We start from the raw sequence: 14,371 nt of genomic DNA, 5'->3' as shown, positions 1-14,371 counted from the left end.
AAAAAGGTCCAAAGCAGATCCTTTGGTGATGGTACCTAAGCAGATAAGATAGGCAGAGGGATAACACAGAAAGACTGAGATAATGTGGAGATTACAGATTTACTTTGAAAAAGAAACACTGGTAATGATTAGTAATATACACTGCCCACCTAGCATTGTGCATTTGGCGGGTTTTTGATTTTATCGCCATCTGGGCCCATTTCATGTTTGTGTGCTGCTAATCGTGGATTTCAAGAATCAGACAATCTGACCGTTGTATATTAATTTCAAATTGGTTACAGGGGCAAGTCAGCCCCAAAATTTCTTCATGTTCTATTAGAGTAAAAACTGCCGGTGACACTAAGTTGGCTCAGCAATGGATATGACATTGTCAGTACCACAGAAAATGGGCATGGGGTGGGGAGAGTGCTTGGGAGATTGTCACACCATGATGTGCGATTTGAACAGAACAAGCAAGTGTGTTTCTGCAGCCTGAAGTTAGACCATTAGACGCTGGAGCAGTAATAGGCCATTCAGCTGATTGTGTCTGCTCCACCATTACATCATGGCTGATTCCTTATCCATCTAAACACTATTCTCCTGCCTTCTCCCTGTAACCATTGTCACTCTGATTAATCAAGAGCCTATCATCATCCTTAAATATACCCAAATGACTTGGCTTGCACAGCCATCTATGACAATGAATTCCACAGAGTTACCACGCTCTGGCTAATGAATGTTTTCCTTATCTCTGTTCTAAATTGACATTCTTCTAGTCTGAGGCTATAGACTCAACCACTATATGAAACATCCTTTTAACATCCACTCTTTCTAGGCCTTACAATATTCGATAGGTTTCAATGAGATCCCCACTCATTTTCCTAAAGTCCAGAGAGTACAGGCCCACAGCCATCAAACACTCCTCATATGTTAACCTTTTCATTTTCATGGAATTCCTCTGGATCTTTTCCAATACCAGCACATCCTTTGATAGATAAGGGCCCAGAACTGCTCACGATATTCCATGTGCAGTCTGCGGCCTTATAAAACCACAGCGTTACATCTTTGCTTTTGTATTCTAGTCCTCTCAAAATTAATGCTAACTTTGCATTTGCCTTGCTTACCACCAACTCAACCTGCAAGTTAACCTTTAGGAAACCCTGCATGAGGACACCCAAGTCCCCATGCACCTCTGATTTTTGAATTGTTTCCCCACTTAGAAAATAGTTCATGCCTTTATTTCTTCTACCAAAGTGCATGACCATACACTATATTCCATCTGCCACTTATTTGCCCATTCTCCCAATCTAAGTCCTTCTGCAGACACCCTGCTTCCACAACACAACCTGCCCGTCCATATATCTTCATATCATTTGCAAACTTGGCCATAAAGCCACAAATTCCTTCATCCAAATCGTTGATATATAATGTGAAGGAGTCCCAACATGATCCCTGCGCAACACCACTAGCCACTGGCAGCCAATCAGAAAAGGCTCCCTTTATTCTCACTATTTGCCTCCTGCCAATCAGCCAATGCTCTTTACATGCACCTTTCCTGTAATACCATGGGGTCTTAGCTTGTTAAGCAGCCTCAGCTGTGGCAACTTGTCAAAGGCCTTCTGAAAATCCGAATAAACAACATCCACTGACTCTGTCTATCCTGCCTGTTATTTCCTGAAAGAATTCCAATAGATTTGTCAGGTAAGATTTCCTCTTAAGGAAACCATGCTGACTTTGGCCTATTTTGCCATGTGCTTCCAAGTACTCCAAAACTTGATCCTTAATGATAGACTCCAATGCTTTCCAACTACTGAAGTCAAACTAACTGGCATATAATATCCTTCCTTCTGCCTCCCTCGCTTCTTAAAGAGTGGAGTGACATTTGCAATTTTCCAGTCCTCCAGAACCTCCTAGAGCGTAATCCATTTGGTCCAGGTGACTTATCTAACTTCAGACTTTTCAACTTCCCAAGCATCTTCTCCTCAATTCTGTCCTCTGACTCTCTCACATTTCTGGCATTCTGTTAGTGTCTTCTACAGTGAAGACTGAGACAAAATACTTCTAAATTTCATCCACCATTTTGTTGTCCCCCATTACTACCTCTCCAGCATCATTTTCCGATGGTCCGATTTCCACTATCATTGCTCTTTTACTCTTTAGATATCTGAGAAAACCTTCTGTATACTCTTTTATATTATTGGCTAGCTTACATTCATATTTCATAGCTTCTCTCTTTATGGCATTTTAGTTGCCTTCTCTTTTAAAAAATATCCCAATCCTCCACCTTCCCACAAATCTTTGCTATATTATATGCCCACTCTTTTGTTCTTATGCTGTCTTTGACTTCCCTTGTCAGCCACTTTTGCCTCATCCTCTTTTTACAATACTTCTTCCTCTTTGGGATGTATCTTCCTGCACCTTCTGAATTTCCTCTAGAGATTCCAGACATTGCTGTTCTGCCATCACCCCTGCTAGTGTCCTCTTCCTAACAGTTTGGGCCAGCTCCCCTCTCGTGCCTGTGTAATTCCCTTTACGTTCCTGTAGTACTGTCACATATGAACTTTTAGCTTCTCCTTTTCAAACTGCAAGGTGAATTCAGTCATATTTACCTTACACTCTCTAAACAAATCTAGATCATTACATAACACCCAATCCAAAATTGACATTCCCCTAGTGGGCTCAACAACAGGCTACTCTAAAAAGCCATCTTCTTTGCATTCTACAAATGACCTTTCTTGGGATTCTGATTTTCCCAATATACCTGTATATTGAAATCCCCCATCAGTATAGTAACATTGCCCTTTCTATCTACCCTTGTAATTTATTGCCACATCCTGACTACTGTTCAGGGGCTTGTATGTAACTCCCATCAGGATCTTGTTACCCTTGCAGTTTCTTAGCTCTACCCACAAGGATTTTATATCCACCGATCCTATGTCACCCTTCTCTAAGGGTTTGATTTCTTTTTTTTTAACTACCAGAGCCACCCCACCCCCTCTGCCTACCTGCTTGTCCTTTTGACACAAGGTGTATCCTTGGATGTTAACCTCCCAGCTGTGACCTTTTTCAGCCACAACTCGGGAATGCCCACTACATTATACCTGCCAATCTCTAACTGGGCAACAAGATCATCTACCTTACTCTGTATACTGTCAGCATTCAAATATAACACTTACAGTCCTGTCATAGTCATAGTATCATAGTCATACTTTATTAATCCCAGGGGAAATTGGTTTTCGTTACAGTTGCTCCATAAATAATAAATAGTAATAGAACCATAAATAGTTAAATAGTAATATCTAAATTATGCCAGTAAATTATGAAATAAGTCCAGGACCAGCCTATTGGCTCAGGATGTCTGACGCTCCAAGGGAGGAGTTGTAAACTTTGATGGCCACAGGCAGGAATGACTTCCTATGACGCTCAGTGCTGCATCTCGGTGGAGTGAGTCTCTGGCTGAATGTACTCCTGTGCCCACCCAGTACATTATGTAGTGGATGGGAGACATTGACCAAGACGGCATGCAACTTGGACAGCATCCTCTTTTCAGACACCACCGTGAGAGAGTCCAGTTCCAACCCCACAACATCACTGGCCTTACGAATGAGCTTGTTGATTCTGTTGGTGTCTGCCACCCTCAGCCTGCTGCCCCAGCACACAACAGCAAACATGATTGCACTGGCCACCACAGACTCGTAGAACATCCTCAGCATCGTCCAGCAGATGTTAAAGGACCTCAGTGTCCTCAGGAAATAGAGACGGCTCTGACCTTTCTTGTAGACAGCCTCAGTGTTCTTTGACCAGTCCAGTTTATTGTCAATTCATATCCCCAGGTATTTGTAATCCTCCACCATGTCCACACTGACCCCCTGGATGGAAACAGGGGTCACCGGTACCTTAGCTCTCCTCAGGTCTACCACCAGCTCCTTAGTGCTGTATCCATCACCCTTTCGATTTTGTTCCCATGTTACACTTTAACTCATCCCACTGATTGCAATGCCCTGTCCTTCCTGACAGCCTCACTACACACTGCCTCTGCTTGTAAACCAACATCCCTATCCTCAGCCCTATCACTCAGTTTTCCATCGCCCTGCAAAATTAGTTTAAACCCTCCACAACAGCTCCATCAAACCTGCCTGCACAGATATTGGCCCCCCTCGGGTTCAAGTGTAACCCCTCTTCTCTGTATACATCACAAGAGATCCCAATGATCCAGTAAATCCGAAACCCTGCCTTCCCTGCCAATTCCTCAGCCAAACTTTCATCTGCCAAATCATCTTCTTACCCTCACTGGCTTGTGGCGCAGAGATAATTTCCCCGGAGGTCCTGTTTTTCAACTTTCTACTGAACTTCCTATGTTCTCTCTTCAAGACTGCCCCCCTTTTCCTACTTACGGCAGTTAAAGGAGTCCAGGCCAATGCAGTCCTTGATTTGTTAGCTAATATCGTTCTGATTATTCATAAGGCCATCCTGCACTCAATTAGAGAATATTGCTACAGATTTTGAATCATTGTTTATGTAGAGAAATATCAGTAAATAGTTGGATCTTTTTTTAAAATCAATTTGACCTGTATCTTCTTGGACTGTTACGGATTAATCTGAATTATCATTTTGAATTTACCACTGGATGAAAACTACCTTTTTAATAGCTCCTGAAATAGATGTGTATCTCAGCACAATCTTTCCAAGTGGCTATCAGGGGCATCCTAAGAGTTTTTAGGGCCAGGTTTTGCTGAGTTTTTTTTTAAAGAATCAAGGCTATCTCAAAACCACAATAATTTCCTTTCAGTTTACAGCTGAATTTTCTTATTTATATGAAGAACTGAAAGGTACTTCTGTAAAAGTGTATTTTTCATTGAACATTTGAAAATAGTTAGCTCTTATGTAAGGTTTGACTGCAGTAATGTGTGCTGTACACATTCACACCTTTGCTTGGCAAACTTTTGGTTCATCCCAGCCACAGAACCCAAAGTCTGAGGTGAAGGATGAATGTAGTGTATTTCAAACAAAAAAGAATAAATACTTCATAGATGCTTACCTTGGCTCAGTAGCAGTTTTCTCACCTTCTGGTCAGAAGGTTAATGGCTTGTCATCCACCAGGATTCGGGTACAGCAGATCTTTTATCTGGATAGGAGATTGTGAAATGTATAGGGAACTCTCTTTGGTGGTCAATGATGTAAAAATGATTTAAAAACCCATGTAAGATGGCAATATTAGGTGCAAAATGATCTAACAAAATATACTTAAAGATAACTTCCAATGAAAGTTGAGCCATGAAATATCAAATCTGAAGCACAAAGTGGGCTGTTAGCAATATTGTCCTGTTTTATGAGCACAGCATGGGAGATTAAACAGAGGAAGGTTACCTTGTCTTAACTTTTGGATCAGAGCATGATGGCAATGCAAGATTATTGAATATGGAGTGGAGCACACTCCTGCTCTGCATTCAAAGCAATTGATATTACCCAGTTTATTCACCTTTTCCTCCCTCACCCACATGCTAGATGTGCTTGCATACCACCAGAACAAAGCAATGCAATATTTCCTGTGGAGAATTCATATATTTAATATGGCAGCACAGTAGTGTAGCAGTTAGTGATTTACGTGACAGGGACTCAGGTTCATTTCCTCCTGTTGTCTGTAAGGAGTTCATACATTCACTCCATGACTGTGTGCATTTCCTGTGGGTGATCCAGTTTCCTCCCATATTCCAAAGATGTGTTAGTATGTTAATTGATCAATTGGGTGTACTGTATACGGCAGCATGGATTTGTCGGGCTGGAAGGGTCAGTATCTGTGTTGTATTTCAAATAAAAATAAAATTTAGAGTTGGACAGTGATTATTTCTTATTGATTAAATACAAGCTCATTTGATTAAATACCTTTAATGCTTACTCCTAAAACAATAAATGGAGCTGCTCAAGTTTATTTTCTAGAGTTTTGGAAAGCAAAAGGCAGGAATGGGTTCCAGACTTCTCAGAGAGTGTGCTGAGTTGCCGGTGAAGCAGTTCTGCCCAGCCACTGCTGTGTTAACAATTTTATCAGCAGATCAGACAGAATGTACCTCCACCTCGAAAGGACTGGAGCCGTTAGGGGAAAGTACTCTCATTGAATGCGCTGCAAATGTTTAAGGAATGATGAATGTTTCAGCCTTAACTGATAAAAGATAAGACCAAGTGCTATTTTGAAAATCAGTTTTATTTTCACTGATAAAACTCTGTGGAGGCAATAAATGTCAACCAAATCAAACACTCAGAATTTACATTGTATTTCATTTCACTTTCAGAATGCCAGACATGGCTTTCAAAGCGCTTCTATAAACTTACTGACCAATCCATTTGTTTATAGTGTGACTGTGGTGAAAAAAAGGCAGAAGATTAAAAGCACAGCTGGAACTAGGGTGACGAACAAAAGTTTTCATGACTATAACTTATCAAATAAATAACTAAGGTAAAACATCAACTAATTTATAACCATTATTATCACCGCATTTGATTTAATTTAACTTTATAGGAACAAAAAATTGATTATTCTCATGTTTTTTGTCTTAACAGCCAAAAACGCATGATTTTACTTAAAAGTAATGAAATTGAAAAAAAATACACCTGAAGGGAACCAAACATAAAAACTTAAAGTTCAAGCACCGTGAATGTTAAAGTGGGAGTAATGTGCCCCTATTTACCTTATTGTGAAGTTTTCTTGGAGGTGGGGGGAAGGGTGTCCCTTGGGATTCCAGGGGGCTGTGTTAAATAACTAACAGCTAACTGTCGGCAAAAAAAACGTTCACTCTCCTCTTGTCCAGCACCTCCCCTTCCCTCATTTATAGCAGTCTTTTCTTTCACACGCTCTCAGGTTACTGGTGCTTAAAGTCTTAAAAAACTAAAGTTTTTATGTCCTTGTCCCAGCCTCCTGGTTTTAAGAGCCACCCAGCTCCAGTGATTGGATTGGATAAGCTGTCTTGTGCTGAGTGTTTGAGGACGTGTTTCAACAGATGGTTGGGGTTAGTTTGTGTCATCACATGTGAGTGGGGGTTAGAGAAGGAAGGCTGTACAGTAGGAACTGTGTGGTCCCCGTGAGAGTGCACTGCGTGTAGAAAGCAGATCCCTTCAAGAAGATCACTTCAGCAAGGCATAAAGGAATACAATCTCTCAGGTACAGGAAAAGGCATTTTATTTTTTCAGGGAGATTTTTTTAAGTGCTTGGAATGTAACTAGTATAAAACTTGTCTTTTCTGTCAATTACTACTGTTTGACTAATATAACCAAGTTTTTTCTATATGTTTGGGCATCAAAGGTAATTAAGTTTCTTTGTCCTTTTAAGTTTTATAATGAACTTAAAAGGACAAAAGGTGTTTCTACCAAATCGCCTCAGTCTCAGTGAGGGCAGACTTAGTTAAGCTGCGGTGGGAAGCAAGAGCTCAGGAGGTTAGGAGCCTCAGTCTTCAATCAGCCTTTACTTGTTTGCAGTGATACCACTAATGGAAATCACAAAGGCAGTAATATGCACTGTGATGGAAGTGCAGCAAGCACAGCCTGCTTCAGTCTTTGACACTTACTGTTTTCTATCCATTTACACACTGTCAATGGGAAACTAACAGACATGTTTTAAATGCTCATTTGACACATTATTTGTAATAGATTGAATTATCAGCAATGAAGCAAAATCAACTTATAACCATACTACTTTGATATATTAATATTTTAAAGATTTTCTTACTAAATATCAAGAATATTAAAGCATATCTAAGCACAAAATTTTGACGTGATTTTTCTAGCTGTAAGAAAGTAACGTACAACAAGTTTCCAATTACAATTGCACCAAATACAGAAAATAGTTTGAGCACATTTTCTTTTACTTTCTAATGCTTAGAGTATGAAAGATGTCATTTTGGACAAATTCCAACAATAACAAACATTTTCTCACCAAGGGTTTGAGACTGCTGTGAATATCATTGGTTCTCTGTATTACAGTACTTGCGTTTTCTGCATTGACCAGTTTTTCAGGACAGAAGTATAGGAGTTGCGCAAAAAATAGTTTATATGTATAATTTATTTGTTTATATCTATTTCTTTCACCTCAGAAACATGGGTTTAAGTGCATCCCTTTGTAATGTGAATGATATTTGCATGTGTCTTCTGGAGCAACAAGTGTATGAGTGTTTTTGTGGGAAGTTAAGCATCTCCCTATGTGCAGTGCCTAACAGCAAATCTCTGGAAGCTGATTGATGAAATATTAGGTGTATGCACCTGTAGATTTACAGTGCCGTGTTGTAAGAGCAGCACCCAATGACTGAACCCTGTACAACAATCCCTCAGAAAATAAGAGTACAGAATGAGGGGGAAAAAATAGCAAATCATTTACATGAATAGACAATGTGAAAACTAATAATAACATTATATGGAGAAAATGAAAAAAAAATTGTTAATCCCCATGCGTTGTGTTAAAGGTTCTTTTGTTCAGCATTTGGGTTTTCAAGCACAGGTTGCTCTCAACCAACAAGTAAAATGTAAATTGCTAGGACTTGCCAGTAGTATGAAAGATCTGTGAAAAAAAACTCGTTTTGCTGACAGCCAGGTTTAGCGTGTGCCAACGGTTTTACACTCGAGTTCCATTTGGTTGCACAAGATCCACATTTCAGGAGCCAAGCATGGTACTCATGCGGGTTCCACGTCATAAAAAAGCTCCTTTAAATTTGTTGAGCCTTCACATCCACGCACCATGAATTCCGTACAGCTGCACCAATGTCCTTGAAAGAGAAGCACTGATGTTATAAGAGAAATTGAATGTATCTATATACTAAAGAAAAAAATTACTCATGCCAACATGTTTTAAAACTATGCAATAAGATTTATATTGGCTTATTTATCATCCAGCAGTTCTGCCCATGTCAGATCTGTGGACATCAGTTTGGCATCCTGCTGCATGGAGCTCAAATAGCTCTCCCCAGATATAAAGCAGATTTGGAAGAACCTCAAATGCCTCATAGTTTAATGGACTAGTATAGAAACTTAAAATACCCATCATTATGTTTTATTGATAAGTTACTGCCAATACTTATGTGTTGGTTGCCTGCTGACTGACAATACTAGTGGACAGGATGGCAGGGAAATTATTGTACTTATTCTTTTGCTCTGCCGTTCCATTGATCCTGTTGCTAAAGGTCAGCAAAGCAAGGTTCTTTAAGTTTTCCCAGTCTCTTGACTTGAATGTAACACTGACTTCTTATTTTCAAATCTAAACCCAAGCCTGAGTCAGTTTTCCAGTCCAGTATCAGGATGCAGCAGGTTTGGTCATTAATCTGACCATCTGGCAGCCCGTAGTAACCCCCTTAAGGACCATGTTTGGCTCAAAAGCCTGATTTTCCAAAATGTTGTGGGTGCACACTTTCCATTTACGAAGTTGGGTGCTAAATGTTGATTCAATTTTTTTAAATGGGCCCTACATCTTGAAAATGTTAAGCCCCAATGTCTCACTCAATAGTGACCTGTACTTTTTTTCTTTTCTCGCATCTACCTCACATGTGCTGCATTAAAAGCAGTTGCTAAACATATTCAGTAGATTTGGCTATTGTGATTCAGATGAACTAAACTGTCCAGGAATTTGATCTTGTCTTATAAGTTTCTAAAAGTGTGCTAAGTGTGGAATTTAAGAGACATTCATGAGTAACATGATTTGAAACATACAGCAGTTTAATATTGTATCTTACCATGTCTGACCAATAATAAATGAAACTGTTCATGTGTTGATAACCGTAGCTAAGAGAAAATCAGAAGATTAGACCTGTTGGTGGCAGTTGATGCATCAAATCTAAAATGATGGTATATTCTGTAAACATTGGGGTGACAATATGTGTAATTCCATTTTCACTTGATCCAGTTGCATCTACAGTACTTTGTTACAATATATGCCGTGAGCCATATGTGCAGTTCAATTTAATCAAAATATTCAGTTCGATTAATTTGAATTCAAAGCTTGTGCTATGAAATTTGCTGTTTTATTCAAACTTAATTCATTAAAACTAATTTAGATTTCCACTGGTCCAATGTATTGTAACTGAAGTTGAATTAAACCCTGAGATTACTGGAAATGTTTTTTTTGTCTTTCTTCAACTGACCTGGTAGAGTGATAGTGGTACGGCTATTGAACCATTGCAGTTAGTGTGGGGAAGTTTGCTTCAAATAATTGCAGGTAGTGAAGTTCGATATATTTGGTCTGAATTTTGATTTTGATAGTAGGGTTAAAAAGTATGCAAGTCAGTAGGATGTGTAATCTGGGAGTGTTTTCTGTGTGCCTGTTGCCATGGGGGAACTCACAGGTTTTGGAAGTGCTGCTAAAATTCTGCCCTATTCAGCTAGGCAAACAGATTAATTCAACCTCCTTTTTTCTGAAAAGGGAACAAGGGCTAGTTGCAGAACATGGAACCAAACCCATACCAGATATTTTGATGATCCGTTTCAATCTTTGAAATAGTAGTGCACATATCCACAAAAGGAAGGCAAGTGACTTTCCACAGGAAGTGATGACAACTGATAATAACATTCCTGGAAATTTATAATGTTATGAGTACAAAGACAGTGACAACAACATGCAGTTGAATGTTATCTTTAATGCAAAAAGAATGTCTCAAAGTATTTCACAACAGCTTGTGGGTGCTAAAATAGAGTGGTGTGGGATGGTTGACAGCATGGCCTTAAATGTGGAGAACAAAGGCCAGGAGAAAGATGGTGAGGGATGGAGTAGGGATTTGGGGAGTGGGGGTAAGCTGATGTCACAGATGTAGAATCAAGACTATATGTAGACTACAAAATAAACATCGTAAGTTTGCGGCATGGAATGAACACAAACTGATAGAAATGAGCAAAGGTTGAATGCATTGGGTAATTTGGGGTTCTAAGCAGGACAAGTGAGTCAAACCCTCAGCTAGAGAGCCAGAAGGCAAGATTCAGTAAGAGGCAGTAAAAAAAAAGTTGCAGAAGGAGCTCTGCAGGGGGAAGAAATTGTCAATATTTTAAGTGAAGGCCTTGCAACTGAGAGCAGAGAAGGAAGATCACTGGTATAAAGAAGGGAGGGAGGGTGAGATAGGGTGCAGGAGTTGGTAGGTGGATGAAGGAGGGGTGAAGGATGGTGGGCACATGGAGGCGAGTGGAGAAAGGGCAAGGGTAGAGTTGTTAGATGGAGGCTGGTGTGTTGTATGTTGAAGCAGACAAAGAAAGCAAAGGCAAATGGAGCCAGATGCAGGGAGGGGAAGGGAAGTTGGAGACAGCTACTAGAGGGTGGGTGAAAGTGTGGCAGGGTATGGATTGGAAACCCTGAGAAGATTATAGTGGCAGCAACCTTAAGTTATTTGGGACGGCACTGTATCACAGCTTAGCAATGCTGCCGCCACAGAACTCCAGTGACCTAGGTTCAATCCTGACTGCCGGTACTTTCTGTATGATGTTGGCACATTTACCTTGTCAATGTATGTTTTTTTATTTCCGGATGCTCCAGCTTCCTCCCACATCCTGAAAATATGCAGGTCGGCAGGTCAAATGGCTCCCGTAAGTTGCCCCTTAGCGGTAGAACATGATGAGCAATTTACTGGAAAGTGGAGAAAATTAAAGAATATTAACGGAGCATTAGTGCGAATGAGTGCTTGATATTCAGCATGGACCTGGTTGGCTGAAATACCTGTTTCCATGGATGTACGACCCATAGCTCTAAACTGATTAAACTAATGTTTACAGGAGGAGATTTCGCCTCCTCTGATACTCCTTATGAACAAATAATCTGACATGATAGGAGAAGAGGAACTTTTGAGGCATGTAGTGCAGAGATAGGACTAATCTGTCAGCTGTTTGAAAGCTGGCCTATGAGAAAACTCTGAATGACTCAGGTAGGTGAAGGAGGTCAAAGACAGATTACTGAGGAACTCGAAGTAACACTTTACAGACAGGAAGAGAAGCCACCGCAGGAAAGCGTCTAGCTACAGAGATACAAGAAACTTCCTCAAGCAACAAACGATCTGCTGGGAGAATTCAGCAGGTCAAGCAGCATTGGTGGGAGGAAAGAAATTGTTGATGTATTGGGGCAACACCTTGCATCAATACTGAGTCTACCACCATTTGGGTCGCTGTAGAAAGAAGCAGCAGAAATCTCAGTAAGTAGGACAATAGAAACAAACCTTTGGGTGAATATAGTTTAATCATCCATGGTGAGGGCTGCAAGCAGGTCAATGAAGAAGAGGGGTCTTCACTAGGGTCATATTGACAGAAGATGCTATTTTGACTTTGATTTGAAATCCTTTGGTACTTCAAGACACTCAGAGACTTGTTGTGGGAACAATATTCACATAAGTGTCAGGTGGCCAATGTTCAAAGAACTTAGAGAAGGTGATATTTCAAGTGCCAGCTGCTCATGGGTGGGACATTATGAAGAGGGGTGAGATTTAACGGCAGTTCCTGAAAGGAAAGGGCAATATTTCAGACAGAGAACGTGTGACTAGAGAGGACGTTGAGTGAAGAGTACTTCATCAGCAATGGGACAAGGTAGCGTGATATGGCTCAGCTCAGAGAGGCCTTGAGAAGAGAGGAGAGCCTGGAGTACAAGGGACCTGGGCAAAAGATGTATTGGGACAGAAGGAAAGAGAAGTAGCAGAGGCAGTGAATTGGAGGATTGTAACTGTAACTGAACAATAAACCTGTTGTTGTCTTACAGTTAAGGGAACCATTTAAGCAAATGCCATTAATAGTGATGGAACTGATGCATTGTGTCAAGATGAGGCCACCCTCAGGTTGGAGGATGAAACACCTTGTATTCCATCTGGGTATCCTCCAATATGATGGCATGAATATTGATTTCTCCTTCTGGTGAACAAATTTCTCCTCTCCCCACCCCCCAATAACCCACTCTGATATTTCACTTCTTCTCACCTAGCCGTACTTCCCCCTGGGTCCCTTCCTCCTTCCCTTTCTTCTATTAGCCACACTCCTCTCCTGTCAGATTCTTTCTTCTCCAGCCCTTGACCTCTTCCCTTCCACCTGGCTGCACCTGTCACCTTCCAGCTAGTCTCTTTCCCCTTTCCTCTACCATTTTATTCAGGCATCTTCCCCCTTCCTTCTCAGTCCCAAAGAAGGGTCTCGGCCCAAAATGTTGACTATACTCTTTTCCATAGATGATGCCTGACCTGCTGAGTTCCTCCAGCATTTTGTGTGTGTTGCTTTGGATTTCCACCATCTGCACACTTTCTCGTGTTTGTGATGGCATTATGAAATAGATCAAATACTATTGTGGATCGTGTTAGGACAGAAGTTCCCAACCTTTTTCATGCCAAAAAGCCTTACCATTAACTGAGGGGTCCATTGACTCAAGGTTGGGGACCCCTGTTTTTAAAGTATGTTGATGTTTGAGGACTCAGACATTTTCTGATGTTTTACCTTTCAATTGTTTGCATGTTTTTTTTTGCTGGGCTCTGCATAAGTAACGAGTTTGGAGGATTGACACTTTCTGACAAACCTTTTCTTCTGGCAGAAAGACCGCTAACCAGAAGGTAAAAATTTAAGATAACTGGGAAGAGAACGCGAGAAGAAATATATTATCTTTAGTTTAGGAAGGGTTTCAACTTCGAATCAAACTGACTTTTTGTACGGCTGCTTTTAGCCTGAGACTGAGAGCCTTACATCCATGAATCATACTGCTCAGTCTAGCTCTGTTGTCCAGGCAACGGGCTCATGGACCCAGTTCTTTGTGGACCTTTCAGTCCTGTGGGTTCCAATTGATAGATTTTTTATGTATTCTTCCCAACTTTCTTTTTGCTGAATTTGCAATTGAATGTTTGCCTAAAGATTTTGCCACTAAGGTAAGGGTCTGAGCCTTATAAAATCCAAATTGAAATATCAATATGAAAATAATCTTATCTTTCATTGGTGAGATATTGTAAGAGCTTACATTGAGCTTGTGATAAAGGCTGTGGACATTCATGGTACACGGACAGCTATCGGCTACACCATAATACATGCAGCAACTTATCCAAATGCAGTGGGAACAAGGTCAAAAGATAGAAATAATTCAAAAAGATGCTGGCATCCATTAACATAATACAAATAAATATTCACATCCACATTCCACAATATCAGATCAAATAAAAAGAAAGATTTGCATTTATATAGCATGGTCACCAGAACATCCCAAAGCATTTCATGTGTAGTAAAATATTTTGTAGTTTTTTTATTTTGGTAGTGCAGGTAATTATGTTCAGTAGCATATAACTATGATTTTAAATATAGTACCACAAATTTGCATGTACATGATGCAAAATAACATGCCGTTGCTATCTTTACACATTGCCAAAATCCAGGAAAGACTAAACCTGGAACTCTGAAAATATATCTGTTTCGGCTCCGCCAGGAAGCA

The 14,371-nt window shown here is 40.3% G+C and overlaps 1 protein-coding gene across 15 annotated transcripts in view; it reads left to right on the top strand.

The window, feature by feature from the left end:
• sulf1 (sulfatase 1) overlaps positions 1–14,371 on the top strand; it is a 334,301-nt gene that overhangs the window by 69,569 nt on the left and 250,361 nt on the right. The window contains exon 1 of one of the 15 annotated variants that reach the window (XM_072254060.1): positions 6,412–6,430. The exons of 13 other annotated variants lie outside the window; for them this stretch is intronic. The gene's annotated coding sequence lies outside the window, so the exon portion shown is untranslated. Of the gene's footprint in view, positions 1–6,411; positions 6,431–7,000; positions 7,133–14,371 lie in introns of those variants that run through there. One more of the 15 variants, XM_072254003.1, reaches the window with a different exon arrangement.

Source organism: Mobula birostris, chromosome 1 (genome assembly GCF_030028105.1).
Source record: "Mobula birostris isolate sMobBir1 chromosome 1, sMobBir1.hap1, whole genome shotgun sequence".
Taxonomy (NCBI): Eukaryota; Metazoa; Chordata; class Chondrichthyes; order Myliobatiformes; family Myliobatidae; genus Mobula; species Mobula birostris.
This window is presented reverse-complemented; position numbering and strand designations above follow the sequence as displayed.